This window comes from Desmodus rotundus, chromosome 8, assembly GCF_022682495.2.
Source record: "Desmodus rotundus isolate HL8 chromosome 8, HLdesRot8A.1, whole genome shotgun sequence".
NCBI classification, from domain to species: domain Eukaryota; kingdom Metazoa; phylum Chordata; class Mammalia; order Chiroptera; family Phyllostomidae; genus Desmodus; species Desmodus rotundus.
The window spans coordinates 42,307,906-42,321,744 of record NC_071394.1 but is presented as its reverse complement, the minus strand read 5'-3'; the positions used below and the strand labels follow the sequence as shown (position 1 = coordinate 42,321,744).

The following is a 13,839-nucleotide window of genomic DNA, read 5'->3' as shown; positions in this document are numbered from 1 at the left end:
ACCCCGGCTCGGGGAAGGTGCCGCGCGGGGAAACGTGGCACCCGCTGCAGCCCGCGCCCGGGGCGCCGGCGAACGGCGGCCGAGCGCTCGCAGGAGCCCCGCCGGCCCGGCTGCGCGGCGGCCGCGCACCGGCCGGCGGGAGGAGCTGCCCGCAGCACCGGCGCCCGCCCGCGGACGGGAAGTGGCGCCCGGCCCGCCCTCCGCCGCCCGCGGCCCCGGAGCCCCGCACCGCCCCCTTTCTCTCGGCCTCTCCCTCGGCCTCCGCCACCCCGGCCGAATTCTTGCATAAATTATGCCAGGCGCGCCTGACGTCAGGTGGCGGCGCGCGGGCGCGGGCGCGGGCGCGCAGGGAGCCGGCGGCGGGCGCGCGCGGCGTGCCGGGGGCGCGCAGGCGCTGGCGTGCAGGGGCCGCGGTGGCGGCGGCGGCGGCGGCGGTGGCGGCGGCAGCGGCGGCGGCGGCGGCGGCGGCGGCGCGGGGGCTGAGCCGTGGCGGTGCGGACGCGCTCGTGCTCGGGAACTATCGGATTAAACTTGAATCGAGTGAAATTACACAAAGGAGCGCCACCGAGGAGGCGGCCCGGGGACCCGGAGACCCTGAAACTCGCCAGAGCCCCGTTCGCTCCCGGCCAACTCCGCGCCCGTGGATTCAGACCCCCGGCCGCGGCCGCCCAGCCAACTCCGGAGCCCGCTCTGCGTTTTGTCTCCCCTTCGGCACCGGGCGTCGGAGGAGGACGACCGACCGGCGCGGTGAGCTCCAGAGTTCGCCGGGCGCCCGCGGGAGGGGCGGCGGCGGCAGGAAATCGCTCCGGGCCGGGGCCGGGGCCGCGCGAGGAGTTGGGTACGAGGAGTTGGGCGTGTGCGGGGCGCGGGGCGCGGGCGGGCGGGGGCCGGGGCCGGCGCCGGAGCGCAGCGTCGCCCGTGCCGGGTCGCTGGCGTCGCGGTCCGCGGGGCCCGAACCCGCGCCCCGAGCGCCGCCCGGAGCCCCAACTTTTGCCTGCGTCCGCGGGGCCGGCGGCGACGGGGGCGCGCGGTCCGGCCGAGGGTCACTTCCTCGCATGTAAATGGCTTTTTGTTGTGCTGCCGGCGTGGGGGGGGGGGTGACGGGGGACAGGAGGGAGCGTGTCTGCGCGCGGGGGAGCGCGAGCGCGTTTCCTCCCGCCGGCGCCGAGCACGAGTTGCCGGCTCCCTTCGAAAGAAAAAGGAAGGAGAAAAAGTTGGGCTCCAACTCCAGTGCGAGTGGGCGATGGGCGCGCGGGCGCGGGGCGGCTGAGCGGCGGCGGCTCGGGGACGGCGGCGACCCCCGCCCCCCGCCCCCGCCCCCCGCTCCGGACCGACCACGCCGCGCTCGCCGGGAGCGGCGGCCGCACCGGCGCGAACAAAGTGCGTCCCTCCTGGCGCGGCGGCGCCGGCCCGCGCGGGGACGGCCACCGGGCGAGGTGGGTCGGCGGCGGGGAAAGTGCGCGGGGCGCCGCGTGGGGAGGGGGCGGCGTGAACACGCGGCGCTGGGGTCGTCCCGATCCCAGCCCCTGCCGGCCGCGGGCGCGCAGTTGCGGACCCGCGGCCGGGGGCTCCCGGGGCTCCCCGGCGACTCCCAAGTACGCGAGGAGGAGAAGAAAGGGAGCGGGGCCGGGGCGAGCGCGGGGAGGCGCGGCGAGGAGGGGACCCCACCTTGCCGAGCTGGCCGGGCCAACGGCGGCGGTGTCTGCATAATAGCGACTCTAACCCCTGAAAGGCAACTCGGCTCTCCCACCCCCGAGCCCGCCCAGGGAGGGGTCACCAGGTGGCCCCCGAGGTGGCCCGGGCGCGCTCTGCCCCCGTAGAGACCCCGCGGTTCGGAGCGTGAACGGCGGAGGTGGCTGGAGGCCAAGCGGTCAGCGGGGAGAGGAAGGAGGGCGACGGGGGACGCGTTGTTTGTTTGGTTCGCACCGGGGACTGAGCTCGCCGGGGGCGCGGGGGCTCGGGCACCCCGTGGGCTGCGGTGCGGGGCTCCGCGTCCGCTCGGGGCCAGCGCGGCCCGGGGGTCGGGGGGGGGAAGGGCGGCGGACCCCGGGCGGGAAGGGGGGGGCTCGGAAGGCTCCGGGGAAGGAGCCGGCGGCCCCGAGCAGCCATCATTACCGAGCCGCCTTTCTCCGAATGGCTCTTCCTCGAGGAGCCCAGCGCGGTGGGAGCGCACCCCAAACTCCCCGCCGGCCTCCCGCTTTGTGAGCGCCCCCGTGGAGCGGGCGGCGCAGGGAGTGCTCCAGCTACGGGTCGGACGGTTTCCCCGGAGGTCACTTTTAGAGATTGTTCACGCCGCGATTTTAAACTAGTTTTTTCCCCCCCCTCTTCGGAACAGACAATGGACAAAAGAAAAGTAGCAACCCACATGGAGAGTTTCCTTTTGAATTGCTAGAATTAGATACACTGTCCAGCTCTCCACTTGTTAAGTATACTTTTTAGTTTCCCATTGCATATTATCTAACAATCGGTTTAAATAACTTACCTTGAAATATGTTCATCTTTTGGGCTTGATTTCTGGTATGTATGAAATATTTTAATTTATTTTTTAAGGATTATGTGAAGGGCCTGATTTTTATTTTTTAAAAAACATATTACTTTGAGCCGTCTTTGCAGTGGGTAATGTCTTTCAAAGAGGTTGAATGCATTTCCCCTCAGCCCTCTCCCTATAATGGGTAGGGGAGTACTCACCATATGTAATAATCAAACAGAAAAATGAAAACTTGTCTGGATTTCCTCGCAGATCTGTTCTAACGGTGACAAAAAAAATCTTGGTGACCTTAGCATGGGAACCTGGTTTATCCCCAGTTACAATTCCATTTAGATTGTAGTAATGTGTAAGTACTGGGGCCGTCTTATTTCAGAAATAACTTGGGCAGGGATTTTATGAAGTTGAACCCGCCTCCCAGCCCCCCAGAGTACATCTGTCGCGGGGTGTTTTTGTCTTGCTGTTGCACAACAGAAGCTCTACAGTCTTTACCCTAAAATGGCAGCTTTCATTTGACTGGGGCCCATTCATTGACAATGATAATAAAGAGGCTGAAAGCTAGATGCTTGGGGCACGTGGTTTGCCTTTCTAGGTGACAATAAGTAGGAGACATTTTATGTCTTCCAGATTTGCTGGGGAAAAGTTTATTTTCCCTCAGAAAAATCTGTACTGTAGAAAAAAGTTACTAAGTAAACAGTTTGGAAATGAAAAGGGGCTTGCAGCAAGCCTTAGGGACTAAATTCTCTTATTTTGCCATACAGTTGAAATGTGGCATTCCTTCCTTCTTGGTAACCTGATGAAGGAGCGTAATGGATCTTTGGGAGGCTTTAACAGGTGAATGTCCCCACCGTGCTACTCCAGAATTGTTTTCTAGCACTGTAGACTTTATCTTTTATATTCTTTTGGTATTTTCTGCTTTTTTTCTCCTTGTGTGCAAGCCAGTAAATTGAAGCTTGATTAATTCTATTCCAGGTTTCAAGATTGAAATGAGTTCCTAGATAAGAAATGAATACTACTACTACTACTAATAAAAGACTGGCATGTCAATTTCACACTCTAGTTATTTATATTGGTTTAATCAATGGACATATTTAAATTAACTTCCTTTTCTGTGTCTTAAAATAAAAGTCAGGGTAGAGAAATGATGTAGGACATATATAGGTAACGGTGATGGTTAAAAACTCCAATGTTACTTTTTCCTTTTGAGGAAAAAATAACGCATTTTTCAAGGTGTAAATATAGAAGTCAAGTTTAAAATAGTGCCTCTAGAAACTTAGTTCATAGATTTGTTTGTACTTGATCTAGTTTTTAATCAGTTCAACTTACAGGACCAATTCCAAAACTTTTTCATGAGTGGTACTTGAGTTAAGATGAATACATGAGGAATGCTTTAAAATACTGTGTCAAAGATATATTACAACTTTTCTTCATACTGCCAGACGCAGTCAGTGTACTGTAGTATAGTTTTTAAGCAATTTGGTCAAAAGAAAAATATTCTCCTCTAAGAGAATACAGTCTGAGTGCTCTTATGTACATGCTGTGTAACCCATAACAGTCTACATGCCAAGTTCAGAGTCGTCATTGCAAAGCTAGCCTTACAGTATTGTACTCCCTATGCTCAGGAACGCCCGCCGTGCAGTCATGTCCCTTTAGTTACTTTTGATTCAGCAGTCATTGGCAAGCTTTCAGCGTGCAAACGGCAAATGAAGGGGCAGTGCTTTCCCTCAGAGAGTTTGCCATCTAGCAGGAGAGAGAGAGAGCTATAGCTAACCAAATACATTTCACTTTTAGGATTAACTTTGAAGGTAGCAGTAATTTTTTATCCTTTATTATCCACATCCATATATGGCCTTTAGGGTTTGATAGCAGACACCACGGCCATCTCATAAACATCTACTATAAATAAGGCATTGCAAGAATGAAAGTGCTTAGTCAGGGCTGAGCAAAGTGTGTGACTACAAAAAAAAAAAAAAAATGGCCCTAAAGGCTTTAGCTTTGTACTAAATTGTTTTACTTTAGTATTCGAATGCTTTCTAGACATAAACAGACAAGCACGAAAGTAGATATGGGTCCCACGGCTGCAGTCACTGGAAAAGATGGAGAAGGAGCATCTTGGGGAATGCTGAGATGATGTCAGACGCATTGGCGCCGTGTGACTTCAGTTGTCTTTTATTCACATGGACACATTCGTGGATCTTTTTTTGTTTGTTTGTTTTTACAAGCTGTTCTTTATATGCCATTAGAAATTTAGAATTTAGTATTGTATCTTCCCAGGTTTCTAAAGCCATCGTATCTTTATTAGTTTAGGAGAGAAACATTTCTTTTTTTCATTAGTAAACTTTATTTTGTGTTCTCACAAAACTGATATTCAAAGATGACGGATAATGTTAAAATATAAAATGGGAGTAAATGATCACTTAATTTTTCTACAAAAATATGACGATGCAGTGATTCATTTTAATTTGGGTGTTAGTCAGGTCGGGTTGCAATTATGGCAGAAGTCCATAGCTGGTTATGGTGGTTATTAAGAGCTGGGAAGGTAATTAAAAACACTACTACTGCTCTTTTGTTTTTACTTGTATCAGTGTATTAAAAATCTTAAATGAAATTATACCTGCATGATAAAAATTACCAATAGGAAATAGGGATTACCAATACCAATAGGAAATTACAAATAGGAATAGGAAATCATAATTATATTGTCAAATAGAAATTTATCTTACAGTCATTAATGAATCTTTGGGTATTTAGAGCGTGAGGACCTTAGAGAGCTAGTCCAACTTTCTCATTTTACAGAGTAAGAAACGAAAGCCCAGAGAGATTAATTAAATGAGTTGCCTCTGGCTGGTCACCCAGTTATCGCAGAGCTGGCTTGGTCACAGCTGTCTTCCCGGTGCCTAGCTTGGTGCCAGTGCCGGGCAGGCGCGGGGTTGTGTTTGCAGGACGGCTGCGCTGGCTCTCGAAGAGTCTGGCTCTCTCCCTCTTATGTTCTGACTTAGAGTACCTTTTGGGTTAAGAATCCTGCAGCATCTGCTAACATAGCTCGTAAAGATGTTCTTAAGCCAACAAAATGTACTTGCCTGTTCTGTGTCATGGTTTAGAGAGGTTTTTTCAGCTTGGTTGGGGGGTGGTGGGGAAACTATGATTATCCATCTAGAAAAATGTAGGGATAATTATTCCGGGGTTTGATTACTGTTTTCATTTTACAAGCATGTATTCATTACCATAACTAGATTCCTGTACCTTTTCTGTTTGTTTTTTATTCCGGTACTTTTAAACTAATGTTAGTTGACTGCAAACATGATAGTTTTCTTAGTGAAGTATTTTTTGAGGGTTATGTTTTGTTTTTACTTTGAAAGTTAAAGACTATCTTTTTAAAGGTAAAAATAACGTAGAGTAGTAATGAAGAAGCAGCACTTGATAGTAAAAGGCTGATTGGTCCTTGGGCTTGTTTAGGCCAATGTGGAATCGGAGAAGCTTCCTTTCCTTTCCTGGCCGTTTTAGCCTCACTGCTGCAGTGGGTGTCAGGCTTGGCTCTGGTGGCAACTGACTCTGGAGTGTGATCAGTTTTCCTCTTTCATGTGCTTTCTTGTTCATCGATTCAAGTATTTATTGGGTACCTGCTACCTGAAAGGTGAGGGGTATATACGAGTTAGGAGCACAGTGGTGCCATGAGAAGATATGGCAGGCCCACACATGGAGTAAATAAAGCTACTGCAGTATCATAGGCAGTGGATACTGTGTGGGGTGCTACTCTTTGGGAATGGCTTCAGCAGTGCTGTCCAAATGACGGTAGAAGAAGGGAGCAGGACTAGCCAACCTGGAGGGATGCGCTGTACTTGAGGTCAACAGAGAGCAGCTAGATGAGACTCAAGAGGCAGGTAAAGGCCAGCTTGGGAAGGGCTTACAGGATATGGAATTTGGGATTTTCAAAAAAGCAGCAGAGTGACCAATGAGTGTGAAGCAGTGCTGGACGTGAGCAGACGTGAAGACTAAATTGATAGGTGGGGCAGGAGAGGGAGAAAAAGAAAAGATAGAGAACAGCATCCTGCCTGCTATCGTGGTCCATGGCATGGAGAAATAACAGCTTGGAATAGATGGATGACTGTAGGGATGGAGAAAAATGGACAGATTTGAGAAATATTTAGGAGGTTCAATGAATAGGACTTGAGGATAGATTTGTTCTCAGGAAGAGGAAGGTGTCAGGGAATGTAGGTTTCTAGTGTATTCCCCTGGCTAGTGATGCTATTCACTGAGACAGAGAGCTCCTGAGGACTAGAGTTGAAGAGGAAGTTCATGAATTCTTATAGCAAAAGACTGATGTGGTCTAGTAGCAGTCAGAACGTTCCAAAATAATTTGCTAGTTTCTCCCAAGATGTTGGTGCATGGTGAGCCCACTAAGGATCGCTGTTGGGGGTCTGTGGAAAGGGAGAGGGAAAAGGAACCTTTGTTACTTGGCTAACATGTGACACTTCCTTTGTTCCTTGCCTAATGTGTAGCACTTTGCTTCTTCCTTGCCTACTATGTAGCACTTTGTATGAGTTTAACTATCATAGATTGAGATTGGAATCCTACGGGTAAGCAGACTTTGCTACATTTTGTTCTTCCGTATCTCCACATTCTCCAGGCAGCTTTCTGTTGCTAGTTACATATTGGGACAAGGTCCTTGGGCTCTCAACAGATAGCTAGTGGGTCCACCTGTGCTCAGTGGAGGAAGTTAGTTGTATTTTAGGAGCTCGTTGCAGTCATACATGGGTGTGGTAGAAATGAATACACTACTTAAATAATTGTGGGAAAAAATAGCATCCTTGGTCAGAATACTTACCTGATCTTTAGTGTATATGTAAACTGCTTTTACATGTAAATTAGCTAAGAAGTCACTTTATTCAATGTAAATTAGCTAAGAAGTCACTTTATTCAATTATTATAAAGAGGGGATTATATGACATGGTTGGTAGAAAATGAGAGATGTTAACTGATAAGTCCAGAGCAGAAAAGCTTTTAAGTTGCTGACTTTAATATTCTATGAAATAAATTATGGAAACCCTGAGCATTTATCTTGAAACAATTTGTTGAGGGAAGTGTATTTCAGTGTTTGCCAGTTTGTGTAGGTAACACTAGCATCCATTGTTGTTGTTACGGGTCAGAGTTCGATGTTGGTATACATAAAGATATTCTTCCTGGGACTCATTGCCTGTGGTCAGGGGTCTATTTCAAAGGTATTTTTATTGACATTGTTCCTCATTGGCTTTTCTGGTGGCCAGTATGAATTGGTCAAGTCCACCAACGTCCTTCCTGTCTCCTTCAGGGAAGGCAAGTTTGTGTGTCTGTACAGGTTAATTTACGGACTTACATTGGTTGTAGGGACATGCTTCACTGGCAAGATTCCCTCCCTCCTTCCCTCCCTCCCTCCCTCCCTTCCTTTTTTAACAGATCAGATATTTAATTAGGTTCTTCATAAGAAATTTGGAACTTCATTTTGTGAGGATAAAGGCCACTTGTGAGAGCAAACACAGAGCGGAGGTAGCCCTGCCGCTGAGGGACAGCTTTGGTTTTTGGCCGCATTTGCGAGTCCACGGCTTTCTGATCGACCTTGCGCTGGTCTGTAATCTCGTCTTTCTCTTTCCTTGTGTCAAAGATCTCATCTTGCTCACCAGCAAGGGCTTGTGTAGCTACTGCTTCTTGAAGTAAGCATCCGGGAGATATTTGGGGATTTTCACACCACTGATACCGATTTGGGTAGAGGTGGCGATGACAAATTTCTGGTGTGTTCTGTGCAGAGGAACTCGATTAAGGGACAGAGGTCCACTCACAAGAAACAGGGCCCTGCTCAGCTGCCTCAGGAAAACCACCCCGTTGCCTCTGTGGCGCCCAGTGAGGATGGTCAGCACGGTCCCGAGAGGGGTGCTGGCCCGCAGTTTTCTCACGTGCCGATGGCAGGGTTTCCTGCCATGGCTCACAGCTTTCGAGGCACATCTTCAGCAGGATAATACCTAGTCATCTTGGGAAGTTTAACCACTTGGGTATCACCATTCTTGTCGCCACCAGCTGGTTTTCAGACAGTAGCAAGAACTTTCTCCTTTTTCTTCTTTTTTAAAAAACTATTTTATTTTATTTTTTATTTTTACCGGAGGACCTGGTTATTGATCTTAGAGAGAGGGGAAGGGAGGGAAAGAGACAGGGAGAGAAACTTCGATGTGAGAGAGAAACATCGATCGATTGGTTGCCTCTCGAACAGGCCCCGACCTGGGACCAAACCCGCAACCCTGGCAGGTGCCCTGACTGGGGACGGAACCCAGTTTATGGGATTATGCCTTTCAGTTTATGGGATGACACTGCGACCCATGAGCCTCACTGGCCAGAGCTCTCCTATTGCTTTTTAATCCTGGGTTTAGCTGCTGAACATTTCCCCTTGTACATGGCCTTTTGGGAATACAGAGCTGACCAGGGCTATCTGCCAACCCCTCTGACTAGAACAGGGTTTCGGCTGCACTGGGGCTTCCCCTGCTTCGGCCTCTTGGCCTTGAGGTCGCCTTTCTTAATCTTGGCTTCAGGTTTCTTCTTAGTATCCAGCTTCTCAGTTTTTTCACCCACCATCTTGCAAGATGGGAAAGAAGCAAGTTTTACTTTCACCTTAAGTGGTTTTGGGGGCTATTTGGATAAATGTGGGGCTAGTAATGTTCCCATACGGTGGAATAGAAGAAAAGCTTTGTGTGCTAACTTAGCTTCAGATGGACTTGTGCCAACTATTCTGTGGGAATGTACTTCTAATATGGTTTCTTCAACTTGCTAGCTTTAAATTTTTCAAAAATCTTTAAAAATATATTCTCTTGTTTGGTCCTATCAACAGTGTATTGTTATGGTTAAAGAAATCATTGCCTTCTCAAAGGTGTAAATAGTAAGTGGAAAGCTGTATGCAGGTTCCTGTGATGTGGGTTTTAGTGGAAGAATAAAGAGGATGTTTATTTGGGGCTCTTTCTCTCCCACCCCCACCCTGCAGCGGTGGCCTGGAGGCTGCAGATTGGTTTTCCACCGTGTGCTTCACCAACGTGGGGCCCCAGCCCGGCTCCTCTGTCACTGAGCCTTTGTGTAGGGACCAGTGGGGAATTGGACACTGCGGTAGTTTTGACAAGTCACTTACTCTCCTCGGTCACTATCCTCCACTTAAAAGTCAGAGGTTTCCACACCGTATTTTATTTGCGTTATGTCTGATGCAGGGTACGTATTCATAGTACCTCAGTAATTCATTTTTCCCCTAGTTCTATGGCAAGTTGGGACTACTTTAACTGATTAAAGAATCTGTTCTCTTGTTACCCTTCTGAAAGAAACACATTTTAAAATCTGTTCTGTTGATATTTAAAAGATAATTGCAAAGCCCTGGCTAGGTGGCTCAGTTGGTTGAGCCTCGTCCTGTACAAAAGTTGCAGGTTCAATTTCTGGTCAGGGCGCAAAACTGGGTTATGGGTTCAATCACCAGCTGGGGCATGTGCAAGAGGCAATTGATCAATGTTTCTCTCTCTCCCTCCCCCCTCCCTCTCTCTCTATAAGATCAATAAGCATGTCCTTGGATGAGGATTAAAAAACATAATTATCAAGTATATATATCATTGTAACACACATGTAAAAACTATCATCTTTAACATGATACTTAGCAGGCAAACAGTGAGAACTCCCTTACAGAGTTCACGCCTGTAGTTTCCAAGGCAGTGCTTGCCATTGCAGTAAGTGAATAATAAAATCAAGTTGAACACAGGTGTGTGATAAAAAATATGCCTAGTTGGTGAGGACCCTCTAACCAACTGAGCTACCCGGCCAGGGCTCTCAAGGTAAACTTAAAAAAATAAATCTCTCCTGCAGTGTTTTATATTCTTGTATACCTGACCTTGTTTGTGCTTGAAATTTTGCTTTGGGCTTATTGTAGGTGTATTGATTTTGTCATTAAAATCATGCAGACTCATCTTGAGAATTTAAAAATCTTGATCAAACAGTGTTGATTTTCTCTACTAGGTGTATGTTGGGGCAGTCAACTGAAATTGTACAGAAACACCACCACAACATTAAAAATAACAGTAACAACCCAACAAGTAACAGTTACTGAGCATTTCCAGTGAGCTGGGCATTATACTAAGTGTTTTCATGGATTGTTTCAGTCACTCATCAGAACAACGCTAGGAAATGGGTAGAGTTATTAACCCTGTTTTACCAATGAGGATACTTGGACTGAGAGGTCAAATCGCCCAGGGTCCTGCAACTCGAGCAAGCAGTGGAGGAGCAATCTGAACCCAGACTGGTCATTGTTCAGAATCTGTATGTGTAACCATTATGCCCCTTGCTGTCCAGACCAGCTTTGAGGCTTGCGTCATTGCTGTCTTAATAGGCGGCACCCTGTAATCCTCTGTCATTCCGTATTGCTGTGGCTTGTCAGCCCAGGCTATTTCTGTCCGTGCTTCCTCTGCTTGTGCCCCCTGCACTTGTGGAGCCGGATGTCTTGGGATGTTCGGCACCTGAGATGACCAAGTTCCATGCCCATCACCGTAAATTTCCTTCTTCTCCCATGGAGATGAGAACAATTGTTCTTGTGGAGATTTTTTTTTTTTTTTCCCCTGTGGTGGCTGAGAACTTGAGCTGTGACATCAGACAGATTAGCTAGTGAGTCATAAAAATGGAAATAATATTATCAGCGACCCAGAGTGATGGTGGAAGATTAAAGGAGGAATTCTTTCTGAAGTACTTAGTACAGCATCAGGCATATTTGCTTAGTGGTTAGTAGTTCACTCTTAGGCATCGTGCTTATCAAACCATGGGTTTTGATTTTGTTTTTAAGTTAAAAAGTCCCCCGATCTTAGATTGTGACTCGAAAAGAAAGAGTGGCCTGCAGTGGGGATTGGCTACATGGTTTTCACCTTTTTCCCAGGAGTAGGCATTAACGAATGTCTGGGTGTGTCTGTTCAGGTGTGTAGCTAGCTGCTACTTACCTAACCCTCTCACTTATGCAGAGGTGATTCAGATATCCCAGGTACTAACCAGGACAGATTTGCAGGAGCACTTCTTTTCTGGCTGTGAAGATGCTCATCTACTAACCGGATTACGACTGTCTTGCTAGTGAGCCAGCCATTCCTCCTTTTCCCCAAAGCTGCATTTCTCAGAAAATGGGAGATGCCGTTCCAGGCCTAAAGTGGTGGGGCATATGCAGGCAGTTCTGGAATATTAGCCATTCCCAGTGCAGACCAGAGAGGTACAGGGTGTTCTCAAAGAACATTTGATTCAGTCCTTTCCCTCGAAATTTTATTTATTGCCTAAGAAAGAGAAAAGAGGGGATCTAAAATGAGAGTAGCTGCGCTGGCTCTAAAACGAGAGTAGCTTTGGGGTCAGGGTCTTGGATATGAGTTGCAACTGGAAAGTGAGGAAACTCCTCCTTCTGGAAGGATAAGACTGTGGGGTAGCCTCCTTGGAATTCCACTGCTATCCAGATTGGCATGAAAATTGAAGAGGTGGAGTGTAGACAGCTTTTTATTTTATACTGTTTTACTTTCACTTACCCATGACTTCAAGGGAGAAAAAATGGGGGCAAAGTATAAACGGTCAGTAAATATCGATATATGGGAGTTCCTGTACTATTCTTCCATTTTTGCTAATTTGAAAAAATGTATCACAATCAAAATGTTTCAATAGCAAAAATCAAAATCAAAATGTGTAAAATCAAAATTTTTTTCACAAAATATTTATGTGAATTTGCATTTTGCTGAAGCTATTTTTTATGTAACTGTTTCCACTAAACACCAAAGTATGATTAATCAGAATGCTGAGGTAGGAACAGTAACTGCCATTTTATAGGTGAGGAAACAGAGTTTTAGAGACTGTTTAATACATTTGCCCAAGATCACAGCTATTAATGGTGGAGTTGGGACTCAAATCAGGATAGGCTGTAGCTTAAACCTGTCTGCAAAAATTGCTTTGGATGTTCTCACCAAGATGACTTAGGCCTTAGGAGGGCGGGAAGAACATTTGTCAAGAACTTACACGTCTGTGCTTTTGAGGGCTGACTCCTGGAGAGAAATTGTGAGGCTCAAAGGTGTCTCAGTGGATTATAGCCAGACACTTCCTTTCCTCAGGTGTCATGTCTTACCGATCTCAAACACTGTCAACCTAGGACACGTGCTCTTTGCAAGGGCTACTAGTGTCACAGCCCTGCTTTCATTTATCAGCCCTTCTAAGATGTAGCCAGCATCACAGTATTCAGCTTGCTACAGAATTGGTTTTCCTCCAACTTTCTTTCCAGTGTTTATACAAGATGTATTAATTTACTTAGCATCTTTTTCTGACTGCACAGGACTTGAAAAGACCCGGGACGTTACGCCCTTGTTCTTCATAGATGCGTTAACTTGGGTAGACGTGGAGCCCCCACGAAGCACTCACAGAAGGTTTTGCTAATCCACGGGACAACGGGCCGCCTTCTCCAGCCATACTGCCTCATCTAAATAGGAATAAAACTCAGTGTATAAATCTCAGACATCCATCTTCTTTATAAAAAGATGAAGTCTAAAATCTGAATACTACTTTGCCTCATAGGAATATTCTGTGGTGATATATTTCTAGATTTTGTACAAGGTTTGTAGTTTTTTTTTCTTCACAATTGAACAAACTGTCAACTAACTTGGGTACAGTGAGCTTCTAGTTACAAGTTAAATTTAACTGTTTTTGGTGCACTTAAAATTTTAATTTTTGTCTTGATGTGTAAAGTTTCAGAGCCAAGTTTATAACCAGAATTAGCATTTTAAGGTTTCTTTTTTCCTTCTTATTAAAAACAACAAAAAAAAATCTGCTCTGGTGTTTGAAAGAAACTTCGAGTTTATAAGGAGTTTTGTGGCTGGTGTTACTGCTGAGAGCCGTTCCCATTTAGTTGCTGGGGCTCAGCGGGGTGAGGAGAACTTGATCTTCTGTGCTGTTGAATAAGGACATGGCACACAGACGTGGGTAATTGCCCTGCACAGTTGAGCCCACAGGTGGTGACGCTGCTGTCCGTGAGTGCTGCTGGCAGGCAGGGCCGCCGTGTTCTAGATGGAAGATGCATGTCTCTGCGTTTCACTGTCTCGGTGTGGTGAGCAAAAGGCCATCGCTTCCCGAGAATCGGCACAGAAACCTGGGCTTTGGCTCACAGAATGGTTGATGATGAGGCTCTACTGTCATTCTCTATGTGTAGGCTTTTCAGAACTCAGGGAAATGCCCACATCGTTGGCATTATCCTTTGTGGATCATTGCCATCATCATCATCATCATCTTCATCACTTAGCAAACCTGGAAATGAGTCTTTCCTACCTTAGTTGCTCTAAAAAAGGCTGGGCTAGCTACTGAAG

The 13,839-nt window shown here is 47.4% G+C and overlaps 1 protein-coding gene and 1 pseudogene across 5 annotated transcripts in view; one reads left to right on the top strand and one right to left on the bottom strand.

Moving 5' to 3' along the window:
- Positions 1-385: 385 nt before the first annotated feature.
- Positions 386-13,839, top strand: part of CHD7 (chromodomain helicase DNA binding protein 7) — a 197,158-nt gene continuing 183,704 nt past the window's right edge. For 2 of the 5 annotated variants that reach the window (XM_045181435.2, XM_045181436.2), the window contains exon 1: positions 402-747. The gene's annotated coding sequence lies outside the window, so the exon portion shown is untranslated. Of the gene's footprint in view, positions 839-1,326; positions 1,437-13,839 lie in introns of those variants that run through there. The other 3 variants (XM_024572022.3, XM_053929723.1, XM_053929724.1) reach the window with 3 other exon arrangements.
- Positions 7,870-8,776, bottom strand: LOC128781499 (large ribosomal subunit protein eL6-like; annotated as a pseudogene).